Below are 20,351 nucleotides of genomic sequence, written 5' to 3'. Positions count from 1 at the left end.
AGCTATTACCAACAGTGCTGTGGAATTAGAAGAGGCATGAATGGAGGGTGAAAGAGAAATGTGCCAAGAGGAAGGAATGTCTAGCAAACCTTCTGTAGATCTATGTCCTCATTGTGACAGACCATACGAATTCAGAATAGCTCCCTATAGTCACCTACAGACTCACCACCAAGATAATACCCCTGGAAGACACTCATACTCTGAAATATATTTTATTTAAAAATAAACTTTGTAAAATGCATTCTGACACTAGTTTTAGAAAACAAAAACTGAAATTGAAAATTTGGGAGAAGTATGAAATCTGAAGGATTACTGTATTCTGATCCAACCAGCCAACCAAGGAGCAGTGGTTCAAATCAGATATTAATTTGAAATGGAATTTTCAAAGAAGACATTTCTCTACAACTAAGAAAACTGGATAAGAATTTGGAAGGGAAGGCATCAAAAGCTGGCATTTATTTTAATTTTCTTTTTTGAAAAGTTTTAATAGGTGTTCATGGTAATTAGCCTTTGATACACAGGCAACCACTTTCTCCCAACCACAAATTGCTAATATATGTATCTTTGTGTGTATATAAACCAGAAAAAAATTATACTGTTAAAAGCTGAATAAATATTCATGATTTCTAGTAAGCATGTCAAGATGCTGGACACCTTCTTCCATCAGTCACATCATTTCAAGTGTAGTATTTTGTGCCTTACTTAAGAAGATGAAGGGACTGGCATCTTTGGAGGTCTTTCATGCTGTCATCTTTGTTCCTTAATTAGATTTCCAATCAGGTTTTCTCTCCCACACTTGTGACTTTCAAATACATTTAAGTTAATCTAGCTAGGAAAATGTAAAAGCCAATCATTTTACCATGTTGTCATGACTGAAGTAATAAGAAGTCCCCAGACATGGTTTGAATTATGCAGAATATTTCGTTAGCTAAATCAAATTTCTAAGCTCTCAAAACACAAGGGAACGGTAATAAAAATGCTTTTCTGACATGCCAAATCTGATTAAAAGGCATGTCAAATAATATGCTAAGTCACTGGATGTCGATATAATGGAGGACTTTGCAAATTAAATATTCATGAAGTTAAAAGTATGCCCATCCACCAGAAAAGCATCAATATGATAGAAATGTGCAAAGCTAGATAATTCTTCCCAATATTTTCACTGTGAGAGAAAATAATGGCACATTTATGCACTTCTTGGGATAACATAAGGAGAAGTAGTTAAAAATGTTGAAATAAACAAAAAAACTTGCCTGCTGGTATGATTTTGGACAAGCTGCCGTGCTATTTTTATTTTATAGGCATGCAGCATTTATATTACAAATGAATGCTGTATATTGGATGTTGACATATTTTGGATGGTAAAAATTAATCTACAGCAAAAGCACACAAAATAGTATGAAGGCAAATTCAAGTAATACAAATTCTAAACTGAAAAGACACTATGTACAAATGAGCATGTAATTCAAAGGTAGTTGGAACTCACTTGACAAGCCTAGTTGCATTATAAGATTTTTTTTTTCATGTTCACACTGGTTGCATGTTTAATAGATGTGCTTTCTGACATTTTAGAGTGAAAGTAAAATAGGAATAATGTAAATAAAACTTTATTTCAGGGATCAGCATCACCACATGTTGGCTGACAACAAAAATGAGATATATTACTATTGATATTTACTGTCAAGTTGACTTTGATATATGTGTCCCTAGGAATGAGATAACCTCCCCCAAAAAACCAATATTTGTTTGTTTGTTTGTTTACTGTATCTATACCCCACCCTTCTCACCCCAAAGGGGACTCAGAGCGGCTTACAAGTAGGCAACAATTCAATGCCTCAAAAATAGACATACAAATAAAAATATATCCATTAATACCAAAAGGTTAAAAAAATCTAAACATTAAAACCAGTCATTAAAGCAACACAATCCAAAATCATAGTCCAGGAGCCATTCCAGTCATAGTTGCACTTATTCCGTATCCATTTATCGTACTGAATTACTGTTCAAAGGCTTGGTCCCATAGCCAGGTTTTTAATTTCTTTCTAAAGGCCAGGAGGGAGGGGGCTGATCTAATTTTGCTAGGGAGCGAGTTCCATTATTGAGGGGCCACCACTGAGAAGGCCCTGTCTCTTGTGCCTACCAACTGCAGCTGCAAAGGAAGTGGGACTAAAAGCAGCGCCTCCCCAGAAGATCTTAACCTACCAGGTGGTTCAGAGAGAGAGATTGTTAAGAGACCTCCTCAGGTCTTCCAAAATCAGGTCATTATTGGAGATAATCTATCCATAACACAATCTTCTCCTTTTCTCCCAAGTTCCCCAGAATCATTGGTTTTTCCAGTGAGTTTTTTTGATGGTCCCTAGTATCTGCAGAACATTCCTCCAGCACCATAATTTTAAATGAGTGTATTTTCCCTCCTTTGACTCTCCCTACTGTGAAATATATTGTAAGTTAAGTAAACTACCTAATACCTGTCCTTCTTTCTTGCAGCCTCCTTCTCTGGCTTACCAAAGCTTCTGAACACAACAGATGCTTCCAAAGAACAAGAAATGATTTATAAGCACCAGAACGATTCAGTGTTAATTGCATACACTGTATTCCCCAAGCAATGGATCACTTTCCTTAGTAGATGCTGATGAGGCAACTTAAGTCACACCACCTCCCCCATCTCTGCAAAAAGCTTTGCTGTTTCTGCTGCTACTGCCACTCCAGTGAAGGAGAAAATCTTTTTCTCTGTAATTAGCATAAAATGCAATGCCTACCATTAAAATACATATAGGTTAACCACAAATGTAATAAAACTAAGCATACAATAGATTCAAACAATAAAGTTGATAACTAGCACCTCTGTAATACATTGCAGAAGAGGTGGAAGCTTGGCAAGCCACTGACCAGATGAGCACCTTCACATTTTTGGATGGTCAAAAGGAAGCATCTACCCATCACCTTAAGAAAGACTGGAACTACTGTAAAATACAGAGTAGGGCATAATGATCTCTCATATTTCAAGGAGGCATTTTGTAGACTTTACTGGGGGTAGAGAGGTGAAATAAGTTTAATTCGGTAGGTTAGGTTCTGCTGTTTTCAGATACGATCATGAGCTTTGTTGATCAAGGCAACATGACAACAACTGTTCTGTGATAACAATGCAGAAATTGTTCTGTCTGAGATGACCCAGGGAGTGAATGAGAAATTCTGGGAATGTCTTCAGCAATTTATTGTCAACAATGGACACCAATGGGTTTAAAACCCATTGAAACAAAAACGTTTTCTATGTATTTTTGAGAAATATATACAATCTTTTTATAGACAATTTTGTTCATTTTTATACTATTTCAAAATGTAGGAGATCTGCATGTCCCACCCTGCAGTATCTCAAAATACCATGTCAGAGAGAGGGCCCAGAAAGTTACCACAATGTTTAAAGTTTCTAAGAGCTCTAGCAAATCCAACCTGGATACAGCTCTACCTATTTCCTCATGTATGCTATCCATCAAGATGACCAAAGCTGCTTCTGCTCCAAAACCAATGCCAAGGTCACTTGCTTTAGAATTCTGCACAAAACAGGGGTGTTGGAGTAATTCCACAGAATGGAAGGGTTTAGAGGATTTTCTTCAGTAATAGCTTCACCACTGCCTCTTTAAGTGGCTTCATCTTGCCGCAGCAAGCCATTTATCTATTGCTCTATTGACCCAGTCAAGAAGGCATGGTTTCTCTTTTAACAGGAGTGCTAATTTTTTTAATCTTCATTAATATGTCTATAATGTTTTTAAGCTGAAGTGTTTAACTGTTTTTCAGTTGTTGTACAATTTCTTCAATTTATATTTCCTTCTGCTAAAGCAGTGGTTCTCAACCTGTGGGTCCCCAGATGTTTTGGCCTTCAACTCCCAGAAATCCTAACAGATGGTAAACTGCCTGGAAATTATGGGAGTTGTAATCCAAAACATCTGTGGACCCACAGGTTGAGAGCCACTGTGCTAAAGGGTCCAAGGCAGATTATAAAACAAGCAGTAGACTTTTAGGTAAAAATGTACTGTACAATGCTTTTAAAAACAACCAAATGTCAGTTCTGTTAAAACACATAGTTAAACTAGTCTTAAAATTCATTTAAACATTCAATTTTAACCTGTGTTGTTACTGTAGTCATCTTCAGCCCCATAGCAGAGAAATGTGGGATATGAGTAAAAGAAAAGAAAGGTAAAGTCAAAATAAATATACACAATGTATATTTTGTATATGACAAAAAGGATGGCAGTAGGTGCCCAAAATCCAATATTTTGTTTGACTATAAAATATAATGATCTCTCAAGAGGCCACAATATAAAATAAGTTACAGGAACAACTGTCTGTTTACAAAATCCTGATTGCAAATCATGAAGTTGTTTGAGTGAATTTGGCAGAGAACCTACTGCTAGAAGGCTAAAAGTCATTATTGATATTTACCAGAGCACAGAAAAATGAAATTAATCTCTGTTCTTTTACTGCTTCACAGAGTATCTCTTCTTGAGAAGCTCATCAATTTTCGTAGCATACAGGAAATTGGTGTGCAGCAGACACACAGGAAACAAAACATCTCAAAGGCCTTGAACAAGATAAAGTACATGTTGCAAATGCTGGGTTTTGTTTTTTTTTTAGGAAATTTTTCTCTTGTCTGATAGTCATTGGTCTTCTAAGGAAGAATTAATGAAAAACTGTGCTGGAGATCTTCCACTTTTTCATTAATTACCACCTTAATATATCAGACTTCTATTAAATACAGATTTACTGCATCTGTAAAATTCACCTGTAGCAAGCATGGAACAGAAATTTTAATTGAACTCTATGCCTGTCCTTTCTTAAAGGCTCTTGAGAGGTGGCAATGCTTAAAAATTATCAGATTGATATCGAAGACCCTCCCAACCCAACCCCTAATAAAAAGAATACTTAAATTGAACAGTATTTTTATAGTTTTTCCAAACACAGAAGACCTAATGAACTAGAAATGTCCTCCACCCCCATGGTGTCCCCCCAGTCTTCCCAGGACCAGCAGCAACCCACCTGACACAGCGCCCATACCCACACACACAAAAAGACACATGCCCTCAAACCAGCCACTTGCCTTGGGCTGGTCCACCCCAGCCGATCTCCACAGATTCGGCAGATGGGGACCCTGATGGTGCAATGGGTTCAACCGCTGAGCTGCTGAACTTGTTGACTGAAAGGTTGGTGGTTCGAATCCAGGAAGCAGAGTGAGTTCCCGCTGTTAGGCCCAGCTTCTGCCAATCTAGCAGCTCGAATACATGCAAGTGTGATTAGATCAATAGTACCACCTTGGCAGGAAGGTAACAACCCTCCATGCAGTCATGCTGGCCACATGACCTTGGAGGTGTCTATGGCCAACGCCGGCTCTTTGCCTTAGAAATAGAGATGAGCACCAACTCAGAGTTGGACATGACTAGAGAAACCTTTACCTTTACCTTACTACAGATGGATCCCCTCAGCTGCTGTTCACCCATGGCACCCACCCTTTCCTCCCTCTTCATAAGTGGTTCACACCAAGTACCAGCCTGCATTTTATCTGTCATAATTTGTCAAGCTACATACCTTTACTGATTTTTTGTGAGGACTCTTGTCTCTGTAAATTAAAGATGTCATGCCACACCTAACTAGTAAAATGCACCATTCCCTATCTATTGGATGATCTGTCATACCCCTTTTATACATGAACACAGAATTGTATCATTCCCTGAAGTTTCATCCCTTTGTAACGGTTGCATTAGACCCTTCTAAGGGAAATGTGCTGCAGCAGCTGTAGCCAGCTGTGAACTTTGCAATGGGGATTGCAGCTGCTTCTGCTTCTAATAAATCAACTATCATTCTGCGGCCAGTATGGAAGAATTTGAGACTGAAATAAGATCATCTTCTGGCATCGTGAGAACACAGGCTGCATAAACTGCTGTTAACTCAATCCCCAAAAAGTGATATCTAAAATCTGGAATTCAATTGACTAGAAACTCTGTGTGTTCATATGTGTTTTTGGAGTGGGAAGCATATGGCTTATCATGGAAAATATTTCTGTTTCTTGAAACAGAATGCCTGTCTTCTCGAACAAAATCACGGGGCTTTACATTAGCCACACTTTATTTTGCTTCATCCTTCCTCCTGTTCAAATGATAAAACATCATTTTGATGGGGATGTTTGGAATTTTATGTTGTTCTCTTATCTTAAATATAACACTATATCCTTATTTGTGGGGAAAGCACTGCTGGGATAGCAAGTGAACATCCAGTTTATGTCTTAAATCTGCTTTCCAGACTCAGTTGGAGAAAACCTACTGAATAAGTGATAGGGAAGTGCCCGATCACCATTTCGTAAAGCAGTTACTCTACTCCCAATTCAAGAACAGAAAACAGAATGTTGGTGGACAGGAAAAGAGATTTAAAGATGGGCTTAAAGCTAACCTTAAAAACTGTGTTATAAACACTGAGAACTGGGAAACCTTGGCTCTTGAGCGCTCTAGCTGGAGTTCACTGTGACCAGCAGTGCTGTTGAATTCGAAGAGGAAAGCACATCAAGCCAACCCTTAGTGGGACCGCCTTCCATCTGGAAAGTGATGTCCTCACTATGGAAGATCATGCGGGTCAAGAATAGGGCTCTACAGTTACCTGTGTATCTACTGCCAAGACACTACACTTGGAAGGCGATAATACTCAGACAACAAGGGATTGCCTAAGTGAAGACTGAATCAGTATATCTACATTAATTAGAACTAGTAAATACCATAGGTAAAGATAAAGGTTTTCCCCTGACATTGAGTCCAGTTGTATCCAACTCTGGAGGTTGGTGCTCATCTCCATTTCTAAGCCAAAGAGCCAGCGTTGTCCGGAGACACCTCCAAGGTCATGTGGCTGTCATGACTGCATGGAGCGCCGTTACCTTCCCACCTGAGCAGTACCTATTGATCTACTCACATGTGCATGTTTTCGGACTGCTAGGTTGGCAGAAGCTGGGGCTAACAGCAGAAGCTTATGCCACTGACTGGAATCAAACCTGTGACTTTCAGTCAACAAGCTCAGCAGCTCAGTGCTTTAACCCACTGCACCACCGAGGGCTCCAGTAAATACCATATGTAGAGTATAAATTGAGCTTATGTTGAGGGCAGATTTTGAGGCCAAAATTATGAATGTTGAAGGTAAAACTTAGGAGTATGCGACAAACAAATATTTTGCTCCCCTTTTAAAAATGCACAGAAGGAATACAGTTAGGAACATGGAGGTAGATGGAAAGGGTCTGTTTATTTGAGGGGTTACAATGGGGGGGGGGTTAAATTGCGGATGCATTAAGTTGCTATTAAAAATAGTCACCTTACATTAAGCTCCTAGTAAAAATGGCTACCACAATCTCCCTGCAGAGAAGCTCATGTATAAACCATTGTGTGTAAAGCTACTCCATATGGCTGATGAATAAGATCTTGTTGCAGAATGGCAGAAAAATAAGGTGAGGAAGACAGTGAGAGCTGTCTTTCTCCAGTTTGAGCAAGAGAGGAGTAATGGGTGGGAGTTGACTCAGGATTTGGGGGCTGACTTGATAGATATAGGCCTCAGGGTTCTGGAATGATGGCTTGCCTAGTTGCCTTGCCTCCAGCTATTAGATTCGATAACATGTTTAGATTGTCAACATTCTGTCACTGAGATCCAACATGTCTAAAGGGCACATAGGTGATTTCCCCTGAGTACAAACTTCTGTACACCTTTGCAATGGCAGATGACTTTATCAAGTCATTTTAATGTTTAAAATGAAATTGGGGAGATGGTTGTGAACTGTTTGGCATACTGCCAGGGCTTTCTTCCTTTCTCCTCTTTTTTCAAATAGTCTTTCGTGGTAGGAGGATTAGATGTAAAGAGAGTAAAGAGGCTGGACTGAGCAAGAGAAGCACAGTGGGAAGTGCTCCAGGAGCCAGAGAATCTTGAGCCAGCCTTCAATTACTTTATGTTCTTTTTATAATTCCAAAGCCCTATTGAAGAAGTCAGAAAACAAAAGCTTATTTAACAGTCCAAGCTAAATCAATACGAGGCGTTTTAACCATACCACTATATTAGCACCATCAAACACACAGAGCCTGTAATAACCCAAGGCAAAATTTATGACCTCGTAAATTCCTCCCATAAATGCATGCCCTTCATTGCCTGGGTCCCTCCATCCATTTTTAGCTCTGTAGCCAACTTCCCTCTCTCTGGTATCATCCAGTGCCTTATTTATATATTTATTCCAGCTGTGACTCTCTGGCATTTCCTTTTTTGAGTTCAAACAGCTCTCAACTCTCATAATAACTGATGTGTTAATATGCCTCTCTCACATCAGCAAATATACCTCTGTTTGATGCATCACTGAATCAAAACAGAATAAATCCCCCATACATGCTACAGAGGAGAGAAAGAGACACCATTAGGAAAAATCCCCCCTTTGAGATGGCTTTTAAACTGATTCGTCTGAGCCACAGTTTTGACCTCCATTAGGGAAAGGGCTAAATTGCTTTTATAATCCATTAGCAATGTTACACCTCTATTGTCAAACTATCATGGCTCAGGTTTCACTAGTATAAATCCAAAGGCATTCAGTTGTCATTACAAGGAAATTTATATACTTAACTATATTAATCAATAAAAGTTGTCTGGCACTGAATATTTCATTTCATATTTTCAGGGCTAGTTTTAGTTCCCACAATAACAATGGAGTTACAAAAAGGCCTCCTAAAGTAATGTTTTATCCAAAACCATGTCAAAGAATATACAAATAATATTTATTTACATCTGTCCCAGTCTGCCCCTTCACACCATCCAACTGATGCATCAAATTACCAATGGGAAAAAAACCTGCATGTAGAATAATCTTTTCTTCCAATCTAGTTGAAAACAGATTTTGCTTGGTTGCCTTTATTAACAGATGGTACTGTCTCTCAAGTTAAGGTACAAAGTATTTGCAGTATGTGAAGCATGAGATTCCATAAAAATACCTCCCATCACTGGTAGTAAACACACAATAATAATGGAATTAGGAAGGATCTCATCTTCTCCAAGCCTCTGCAGGCCTCTATTTGGACGTAGCAAACCACCTCTGTTTTAAAAACTGACAAAGAAGGGAAGTCCATAACCTTCTGAGAGAAGCTGTTTCCCTGTCAAACAGTTCTAACCATCAGGAAGTTCTTCCTAAAATATAGTTGGAATCTCTCTTCTTGTAATTTGAACCCTCTGAACATCAGGGAAAAAAACTTGTTTCAGTCTCACATGACAACTCTTTATTTAAAAATGCTCATTATATCTCCTTTTAACCTTTTCTTCTCCAGATCTAACATATCCAGCTTTCTCAACTATTCCTCAGAAAACTTTGTTTCTAGACCTTCTGACATTTTGGTTGCTTCTCTATTGATGTTCTCCATAAACTATGCTGCCCAGAGCTGGATACAAGTGACGCCTGATCAGATCAGAGTAGATTAGCACAATTACTTTCCTTGATCCAGGAATGTAGTTCTCCTGATGCATTGCAGAAATCTATTGTGATGCTTTTTTGTTCTATATCACACTATGGACTCACATTAAACTTGTGGTCTATCAAGAACCCTAAATTCTTTGCACACACACTTCTCCCCAGCCATGTGCCCCACTTTCCCTGACAATATCAATGAACTATACTGATAGTGAAAAATGTTATTATCTTTCAATATACCGCATTTTCATGACATGCAATATCAACTTACTATGTTCTACAATTGCATATAGCAGTAAGAGAATCTCCTGTCTTATGCACCAACTGATCTTCATCCTACTACTGTTACTTCATGGACTAAATATTTCTGGATCTTGAAATAATACAACACAAACATAAAGCAATCCATTATGGATACAAAGAGGCACCTTATACAAGGGTCTCTCTGTTCTCCACAGGAAATGAACAACTGCTGCATCTGGCTGGGTGCCAGCTTGCCTTGAGTCAAGAGGAAAGGCGATGCAAAGCCCTTCACCCAAAAGGATCAGGGTACCTCTCATCCCTAGTGCATTTTGTTATAAAGATTGGATATTCTACAATGAACCTTCTGAGGTAAGAGCTGATGCCTACATAGGTTACCCAGCCAATATAAATGGAAGTCAGAGTCAGACCCATGAAAACTTTCATTCCGGTGTCTGTATCCTGGTGGGTTTTCAGCTGTGCTGAATCTTACATTATCAAGCACAAAAATATATTGCAATCTTATTTGGAAATGAAGCTTAAACAAGATGCATTAAAAACACGCACATATAGCAATACAAACTGGTCACTAAAGAAATAGATGATTTCACTGATTACAATTCATAGTATGTTATAGATGTACTTGTGGGGAAGTTGAAATAATACAGCCTAAGGGCGATGCCACATTCTAATGAAAAAGTTAATATATAACATACAGTAAGGTCCCCCATACTTGACAAAGACCTGAAACCACAGATATACCTGAACATCATCAAGTTACTTTACTTCTAATGCAAACATACCATATAGTTGCATTGAAGATATCCTTTCTAGGAACTTGTCATGATAATTTACCATAGACTTGGATAGAAGACCTAACAAACTCCTACAAAGACCATTTTCCCCAGTGCAAGTGCAGATATGGGTTCTTACTGGAGTCTTCCTGTAGATACAATATGGAAGTGTGTTAAAAACTAGACATCTATATTTGATTGGAATTTGATCAGAAGTTTTGGAAAAGATTGTTTAAAACAGGCATGGGCAAACTTGGGCCCTCCAAATGTTTTGGACTTCAACTCACACAATTCCTCACAGCTGGTAGTAGAAGTGTGAGAGTAGAAGTCCAAAACACCAGAAGGACCCAAACAAATGTATAGTAACCCAATTTTATATTTCTGTTGCTTGAATAAAGGTTCCTTTTTTGCTGCTTGTATATACAATCAACATCTGTTTGTTACACATTTTGACTGTATAACCATAGATTGCCATTAGTGAATTGTTACCTTGTCTCCTGTCCTCAAAATCAGCCCACATATTGGGGTTCTGTTTTAAAAGTCATTGGGGTTCTGTTTTAAAAGTCGATAACTGAGAATGAAACAAAATGATTTCCAAAAAGCCAGATTGTAAATTGTGGGTAAGCGCATATTTGAATCCAGTGGTCAAATTAGTCCTACCTCACTCAACTGTTTTAATGCGCACCTGATGTCACAAAGAACCAAATTATCAACTTCTGTAGAACTAAATTGATTTTCAGAAATTATGAAATAATAGAAATTGCCACACACACCAGGCATCACAATCTTTTCAGTCAGAATATTTGATGCATATGAATTTTTAGGCTCAGAAGTGCATACATCCATATTTGAAATTAGCCTAAATGTAGCTATTAGCTTTTAAGAAAATTCTAGCACTTTACAGTTCTTACATACATCTCTTGATGGAAGCAAATTACTATAATAAAGAAAAAGCATACTAATTGAAAACGTGAAATGTGTTAGGAAAGAGCAGAAATCCCCAAAGAGTGGTTTTATGCATCTATAAAAGTTTTAAAACTTTAGGTTCTATATAGCGGTTTACATTTATCATGAGTGTCATTAAACTCTATTTCTAGGAATGCTCTCCAAACTGAGCCATCTGCCGAGTTCTTAAGATGTCATTTTCCAAAATTAATTTGAATCCATTGCTTCTCATGTAGTTACAAGTCACCTTGCTTTTTCTGAGTTGCTTATAATTTGTGCCTACTCTTGTCTGGTACCCTAATCCCAGTCATGATTAGTTGAAAAACACAAAGTGAACAAATATTCTTTATTATTATCACATTACTACATATATTTAAAACTATAATAAATATACTAAGATGAAGAATCCAAATATACTAAAATGAAGAATCCAAAGAAAGATTGAAAGAACTTTCTGTGAACTGAATTGTAGTAAAATGTAATTTTAAAAAATTAGCTAGCTACTCAATTACATATGGGATGATATATAGCAAGCACTTAACCCATCTGTCTCTCTGGTTATCCTGATAAACTAATTAAAAGATGATAAAATAGCTTCTTAGACTGAAAGAAGCATAGCCCACAGTGGCACAGCGGGTTAAACCACTGAGCTACTAAACTTGCTAACTGAAAGGTTGCAGGTTCGAATCTGGGGAGCGGCACGAGCTCCCGCAGTTAGTTCCAGCTTCTGCCAGCCTAGCAGTTTAAAAACATGCAAATGTGAGTAGATCAATAGGTAATGCTCTGGTAGGAAGGTAATGGCACTCCATGCAGTCATGCCGGCCACATGACCTTGGAGGTGTCTATGGACAACACTGGCTCTTTGGCTTAGAAATGGAGATGAGCACCACCCCCCAGAGTCAGACACGACTGGACTTAATGTCAGGGGAAAACTTTTAACTTTTACCTAGTATGGTGTGTTTATAAAAACGTAAAGGTTTCCCCTTGACATTAAGTCTAGTCGAGCCTAACTCTGGGCAGTGGTGCTCATCTCTATTTCTAAGCCAAAGAACTGGCATTGTCCATAGACACCTCTGCAGTCATGTGGATGGCATTGCTGAATGGAGTGCTGTTACCTTTCTGCCGGAGCGGTACCTATCGATCTACTCGCATTTGCATGTTTTTGAACTGCTAGGTTGAGAGAAGTTGGGGTAACAAGGAGAGCTCACCCCATCCCATGGATTCGAACCACCAACTTTCTGGTCAACAAGTTCAGCAACTAAGTGGTTTAACCCACTGTACCACCATGGTCCTAACCCTAACCCAATCTTAATTCTGGTCTCTGGAATGCTTCCAAGATATTAAATCTTGAAAATCTAAGTAGTTATAGGTGTACTTTCAGGGGAATTGTGTAAGATGGTCAAAATCAAATCTCAACTCAAACATTGTGGACATTTCAGGCTGAGATCTGGGAAGTTATTTTAAAACTCTCATGACATACCAAAGTCATGAATAACTGAGTAGTACTTGGTTGATGCTCCAGTCAGTTATGCATAGTTTCAATATATTACTGCATCTTTTTTGCAATTAGGTTCTGGAAAAAATTGTATTTCACATGAATTAATAAGTGTGCATTTAAAATAGTAGGCCTCCTTGCTGTCTACTCTTTTTACTCAGATCTATGTGGTTCTTGAAGACGTAGACCAAATACTTCCTATTTTTAGTTAAGTTTTTTTGCTCCAAATCTTCCTTTATTATTCTTGACATGTATGTCATTGCATTAAAATTTTGATGTAGATGTTCTTGAAGTTCTAATGGAAATAAGAACAACCTTTGGTATAAACTTAATTTTCTTGGATGATTTAAATTCTATAAATAGTGCACACATGTCATTAACAATATAAAAGCATGTAGTTAGGTCTTCTTCAGAGGGCACTAAGAGACTGAAATTATGGTGGACAGAAGCAGCTGTTATACACTTGAATTCATTAAAGGAACAAATGTATTAAAATCCTATGACCTATTCATAAAAAATTGCCTCCATGTCACTATCCAATAGCTTGTTTCATACTTTTAATTTGAAAGGGCAAAACTTCCATTATTTTCTGCAATAAAAAGGAAGCATTCATTTGACAATCCATTTTAAAAGTTGTAGAAAATTGAAAAGATGGCTTTTTATTTCGCTGATTTCTTTAAGAGTGTGCAGTCAATTTAAGAGGATAAGCATCATCCTTCGCTGCACATTAATATGTCTGGAAAATGTATTTTTCCTCATTCTGAATAAGGGACAAGATATTTGGAAGTCATCCCCTTTTACATGCTTTGAATGAATACTGCAAATCCATTAGCTTTCTTCTCTGAACAAAATCCATTAGCTTTCGTCTCATTTTTGGCCTACAATGCCATTGTACAAATAAACATAACGTAATTCTTGAGACATCCTCAACAAAGAAGCTTCACAGCATGAAAGAGCATGTAAAAAAAAGAAAACCAAACATGCGCTCATTGTGTTGTGCACAGAACTGATACTCAAAGGCTGTTGTGAATCACAAAATGGGTCAAGTGATATTTTTCACTGAACCAATTTCTATTGACTCAGGATTAGGCAAGCTGGTCACTTGATACTCTTGGGGCAAAACAACATAGGACACTCCAACATGATCTTCTTCCATAAAGTTAGAATGGCCATGTACTCTATTTAAGAGAAAGGAAAACTGTAATTGAAATGTGAAAATAGTCCGCCATCTGAGGGTATCTTCTCTTTTGAAGGGCTGTCTGATGCAAAGCAAATTTAAAGCTAGAAAATCATGGAAAGGAAAAGTGCAAAGTCCTTCTACAGTTAACAGCACCTCGAATACAGCAGACACTGTTTAGCTTCCTCATTAGGGCAAAATGAACTGAAATTTCTAACTAAATGACAGGTAGAGAAGGAGTGTACTGAGGTCTCCAGTCTTCGGTCCTGGGTATACGATAGCTGCACTCCCCTGCTAGAACCTCCAAACAAGCTCAACCTCGCTAATGCTGTGACCCCTTAATGCAGTTCCTCATGTTGTGGTGACTCCCAACCATAAAATTTTTTTTGTTGCTACTTAATAACTGTAATTTTGCTATTTATGACTCATAGTGTAAATATCTGATATGCAAGATGTATTTTCATTCACTGGACCAAATTTGGCACAGATACCCAATATGCCCAAATTTGAATACTGGTGGGGTTGGGAGGGGGTGTGATTTTGTCATTTGGGAGGTGTAGTTGTTGGGATTTATAATTAACCTACAATCAAAGAGCATTCTGAATTCCACCAACAATGGAATTGAACCAAACCTGGCACACAGAACTCACATGTCCAACATGTGAGTTCTGGAGGGCATTGTCCTTGAGTTTTGGAGTTGTAGTTCACCTACATCCAGAGAGCACTGTGGACTCAAACAATACTCAACATGCCCAAATGTGAACACTGGTGGAGTTTGGGGGAAATAGACCTTGAGATGTGGGAGTTCCAGTTGCTGGGATTTCTAGTTCACCTACAATCAAAGAGCATTCTGAACCCCACCAACGAAAGAACTGGGCCAAATTTCCGACACAGAATCCCCATGACCAACAGAAAATACTATGTTTCCCCGTGACCCCCTCCCCCTCCAAGTTGAGATATGCTGATCTATACCATATGGATGTTCTTAGGCAAATAACACCCTCCTATGCACTCTTATGTTCATGATGCATTTGAACTTTTTTGATACCATGGTAAATTTTCCCCCTAGAAATGATCACACCTTAGATATTTCCTCTCCAAGACATAATTCATTGTACCAGATCCTCCAACACAAGCAACACTGGAGTGTGGTAATGATGGCCAAAGTAATAATAAGGAAAATTACACAAACTAAGATTCTGCAACAGTGTGCTTTTGCCTAACTGTTTACAAAGGGAAAGATTTGTCTTTCCTTTCTTTTCTTCTGCTGAGAGAACTGACTGCAAACCACTTTTGCACTTTAAAATCAGTGTGCAGCAATTAGGTGTAAACTGAGATCAAAGAGGGGAAGTGGAAGGAAGAAAGCTATTTATTTCTAAACAAACGGAATCCCTATGGATGAACCAGTTTTTCTTGGCTTTCCCATTGCTTTCCCATGATGTAACATGCACAAGAAAACTAGAAAGTGTATGACATCTTTCATCATCCAAAAGAGTAACAAGTACATAGTCATATTAGGCCCACGCTGTGGAACCCCTGATGGCACAATGGGTTAAACCCTTGTTTTGGCTGAATTGCTGACTGAAAGGTCAACAGTTCAAATCTGGGGAGTGGGGTGAGCCTCTCACAGGACAGTAAAACACCAGAGATGAATTGCTTTCTTGCAGACGGCCAATTCTCTTGCACTAGAAGCGACAGTTTCTCAAGTCATTCCTATCACACACAAAAAGTACCACACTGTTATACAATATGAAATGAATACACATTACAATGCAGATGCATGTAAACAAATGCAAACAAGCCCAAGTTCTACCCTCCATCCCATGTTAAAAGTAATTCATTCAAAAAGGTAATGGGAAATGTAACCCACTCCCTGTCTGCTGCTACACTGTCATCAGTACTACCACTTTGCTATTTAATTTTTTTCTCACAGAACTGCAGAAACTACCTTTTTTTTAAAAAAAAAAAGACATAAAGGCTCTATTAAAGACATTTGCATGTACATGCAATTTGCCCTTGAGTATAAAGAAATATGTCACACCTCATTAGATATAGAAACATTGCTATGGATTAAGTATCAATTACTCTTTGGTAGCTGTGTTTACATTTCAGTGACTGTGGAGTGGACTATCAATTAGCTCTCCATGTGTAAAGCCTTTAGTTTCACCATTATTCTTTGGCTCTCCATGATAATCCACCTTTTCACAGGCTATTCCTCTCTTGAAAGTCTTAATAAACAAAGGCAATGTATTAATATATTCCTTGTTTAGTACCATATGAACAGTATTAAACAGACCTAAGGTCAGGAACATAGATTAATAAAATGTGCATACCAAAGAAAGGTTTTTATTAAAGTTCTAAGAAACTATATTATAAAACAAAAGAAATGAAATAAGCAAATCAAGAGAGCCTTTAGGAGTATTTTAAACTTTTTTGTTGTTTTGCATTCGTTCAGTCGCTTCTGACTCTTCGTGACCTTATGGACCATGCCACGCCAGAGCTCCCTGTCGGCCATCACCACCACCAGTTCCTTCAGAGTCAAGCCAGTCACTTCAAGGATACCATCCATCCATCTTGCCCTTGGTCGGCTCCTCTTCCTTTTTCCTTCCATTTTCCCCAGCATCATTGTATTCTCTAAGCTTTCCTTTCTTCTCATGATTTGGCCAAAGTACTTCATCTTTGCCTATACTATCCTTCCCTCCAATGAGCAGTCAGCTTTATTTCCTGAAGTTTTAACCAATTTTATGATTTTTAGGGGTTAAAAGATCATCATAAAATATGATCTACAAGATATTACATTAAACAACCATACCTGGTTGCCTAGTACATCCAACTTGAAGACATATTTCCTAATGTATGGGACAGAGTTTCCTAAATTGAAACCACAGAAAAGGAAAAGGGTTCAATTAAAAGATTGCACCTGCCAGACACTGCAAAGTTCATTCTACTTGGAAGAAGGTAGAAAAGATTGTCTTGTTTAATACTCGTTTGGCATGTTATTGGATAGGGTTTCCCCTTGACATTAAGTCTAGTTGTGTCTGACTCTTGGGGTGGTGCTCATCTCCATTTCTAAGCCATAGCAACAGCGTTGTCCGTAGATGCCTCCAAGGTCATGACTGCATGGAGTGCCGTTACCTTCCCACTAGAGTAGTACCTATTGATCTATTAACATTTGCATGTTTTCCAACTGCTAGGTTGGTTAACCGCTCTGAGTCGCCTAAGGGCTGAGAAGAGCGGTATACAAGCGAAGTAAATAAATAGGTTGGCAGAAGCTAGGGCTACTAGTAGGAGCTCACCCCCACTCTCTGGATTCAAACTGTCAGCTCAACCTGCTGTGCCACCGGGGGCTCTGTTATCGGCTAAAGTATTTACAATTTCAAATGTCTACATTACACTTCTAAGGCACACAGTAGAATCCACTTTCTATTGTCAGTTATGTGCATGGATGTAAAGGTTTTTTTCTCCATCACTGTGGGAAGAGGGTAAAGGCCATAGGTCAGAAATGGAGCACATACCCTGAAGCCAACCTCAAGTTTCCTGTTTAAAATCATGTCTATGCTTCCAATCAGCAGAGACAACATCAAACAATAAGAAACAATGTTCTAACTCAGGGCAGGTTTTCTGCTCAAAAAGATGTTAACTCAATCAATATTTTTCTGCTCATAATAAAACTGTTTTGCCGATCAGTGCACTAGAAATGTAAAACCATATAAAAGAACATCAACAAACAGAACAATGAGAGCATGTTGAATTCCCTGTGTGAAGTCTAAGAAAATAACACCTGTAGATATTTTCACTTTCCCGTGATCCTTTAGGTCCAACCTAGTTGTAGCAACGTTTAAGCAAAAACATTTCTTTTGTATAAACAATTTATAATCAGGACAAGGGCCCCAAAAACAACATTCAGCAAAAACTAAACAACCTCCATGTGTGTGGTTTCAGTATTTTCTGTATGTTTGCAACTACTGAAAGAAAAAGAGGCCATCTTTTCCTATTATCAGTCTTTCACTGGTGACAAGCAGAAAATCAACCTTTGTCAGAGGTTGAACCAATAGTTCTTTCTAGGCAGAAACCGCTTGAAACACATGAATAAAATGAGCACTGATATAGACAGATATGACCCATCACAAGCACATATAGTAGAAAATGAGATAATTTCCTGAAGATTATTTTGACAGCCTTTGATATGGATAATAACCATAACAAGAAAGGTTAACCATATATGTCCAGGGCCAAAAAAACTAAATGCTTACAAAAATTAGGACAAACAGAACTGAACAAAATCAAAACTAAGGAAAAGGATGTGAGTACAAGTTAAGAAGTTTCAGATTTATTAAGAAGCTAACTTGGGTACTCAGCATTGCCTGGGTTATTTGAAAAAGTCATGTTTTTAATTTTATAAAATGAATAAGCTTATGGATGAACTACAACTCACATCAGGGTTAATTCCCTGAAACTCCATCAGTAGTTACAGTTTGTCATGTTGGGCAAGTTGGCTGAAGATGCATCGTTGGTGGGATTCAGTGTAGTATCTGGCTGCAGGATAAACTATAGCTCCCACCATGGTGGGTCAGTCCCCTAAAATCCCTACAGTAGGTTCAGTTGGTCATGAGGGTTCTGTGTGCCAAGTTTGGTCCAGATCTGTCATTGGTGGTGGTCACAGTCTCTGGATGTTATTGAACTACAACTTCCAGAAAAGAAGGTCAGTTCCCCCAAACCCCTACAATATTTTAAGTTGGTCATGGTGATTCAGGTCAATCATGGTTGGGTTCACAGTTTCTCTGGTTGTAGGTGAACTACAACTCCAAAAATTTAAATAAATCCCTACTAAACTCTTCCAGTGTGAATTTGGGCATATCAGGCATGTGTGCATTGTCATTTGGGATCACAGTGCTCTCTGGATGTAAATAAACTACAACTCTGCCAAATCAATTTGGGCATATCGGGTATGCATGCCAAGTTTGGTACAGATCCATCTACAACTCCTATTAATAAAGTTCAATTTCTCCAAAACCTTTCCAGTATTTTTTGTTGGTCATGGGGATTCTCTGTATGAACTGTGGTCCAGGTCCATTGTTGGTGGGGGTCACAGTGCTCTGTCTTGATGCAGGGTGAACTACAACTTCCATCAGGTTGAATCATTCCCCCAAACTCCTCCAGTATGCTAATCAATTTTGCTCTGTTTGTTGTGCGCATAGAAAAGAGTAGGAGAGGGTTATTATATTTTCTAACAGCTTTAAAAAATCTGAAAAGATCCAACAGAAATGATTTGATGTGCTCAATAATTGGGAGAATTTGTCATGTTCAGATTGCTTATAAATAAATAAGCATGCTAAAATCTCCCTTTCCCATCCCAAACTTTTCTGTTCTTACAAAATGTTGACTCCATCTAATAGAAATCAATAATGAAATCATAATGAGATCGCAGCTTCTGTTTTTCATATTAAAACCTGTATTTTGTGAAGCCAGACTTAGCCACAGTGGTCCATGCTCATATAGACTACTGCAACACACTCTACATGGGGTTGCCTTTGAAGACTGTCCAGAACCTTCAAGTAGTACAACGGGCAGCAGCCAGACTGGTAACTGGAGTGGTGTACAGGGAGTATATAATCCCCCTGTTATGTCAGCTCCACTGACTGCCAATTTGCTACCGAGCACAATTCAAAGTGCTAGCTTTAGCCTATAAAGCCCTGAATGGTTCCAGCCCAGCTTACCTGTCCAAACCCATCTCCTCCTATGAACCAGGATGGTTGTTAAGATCTTCTTTGTAGGCCCGGTTCTCAGTCCCAGCTCCTCCACAGTGTGGCTGGTGGAGATGAGAGACAGTGCCTTCTCGGTGGTGGCTTCCGACTGTGGAACTCCCTTCCTAGTGATGTGAGATCAGCCTGCTTCCTCCTGACATATAGAAAGCAAGTAAAATTCTGGCTTTTGAACCAGTCGTCTGGAGACTAGCTACAATGCAATATACAGCTGGAAATCAATGTGACTGTAACTGGAATGGCTCTTGAAATCTGATTGCCTACTTTGTGATTGTTTTAATTGCTGTTTTAAAACCTGTTTTAATTGTATTTATATGTGATTGTTTTTATGTGTAATGTTTAATGTTCAATGTATTTATAATTTGCTATTTTTATGTTTTGATGTGGCATCGAATTGTACCAAGATGTAAGCTGCTCTGAGTCCCGCTTGGGTGAGATAGGGTGGGATGGAGATACGGTAAATAAATAAATAAGAAAA

At 38.4% G+C, this 20,351-nt stretch overlaps 1 protein-coding gene across 3 annotated transcripts in view; it reads right to left on the bottom strand.

Annotated features, from left to right (window-relative positions):
* Nucleotides 1-20,351, bottom strand: part of PAG1 (phosphoprotein membrane anchor with glycosphingolipid microdomains 1) — a 124,274-nt gene that overhangs the window by 56,404 nt on the left and 47,519 nt on the right. For 2 of the 3 annotated variants that reach the window (XM_067467384.1, XM_060775532.2), the window contains one exon: nucleotides 19,829-20,009. The exons of the other annotated variant lie outside the window; for it this stretch is intronic. The gene's annotated coding sequence lies outside the window, so the exon portion shown is untranslated. The remainder of the gene's footprint in view (nucleotides 1-19,828; nucleotides 20,010-20,351) is intronic. 3 annotated transcript variants of the gene reach the window in all.

The sequence above is a fragment of the Anolis sagrei genome, chromosome 4, assembly GCF_037176765.1.
Source record: "Anolis sagrei isolate rAnoSag1 chromosome 4, rAnoSag1.mat, whole genome shotgun sequence".
Lineage (NCBI taxonomy): Eukaryota > Metazoa > Chordata > Lepidosauria > Squamata > Dactyloidae > Anolis > Anolis sagrei.
Note: the sequence above shows the minus strand (reverse complement) of the source record. Positions and strands in the feature narration are given on the sequence as shown.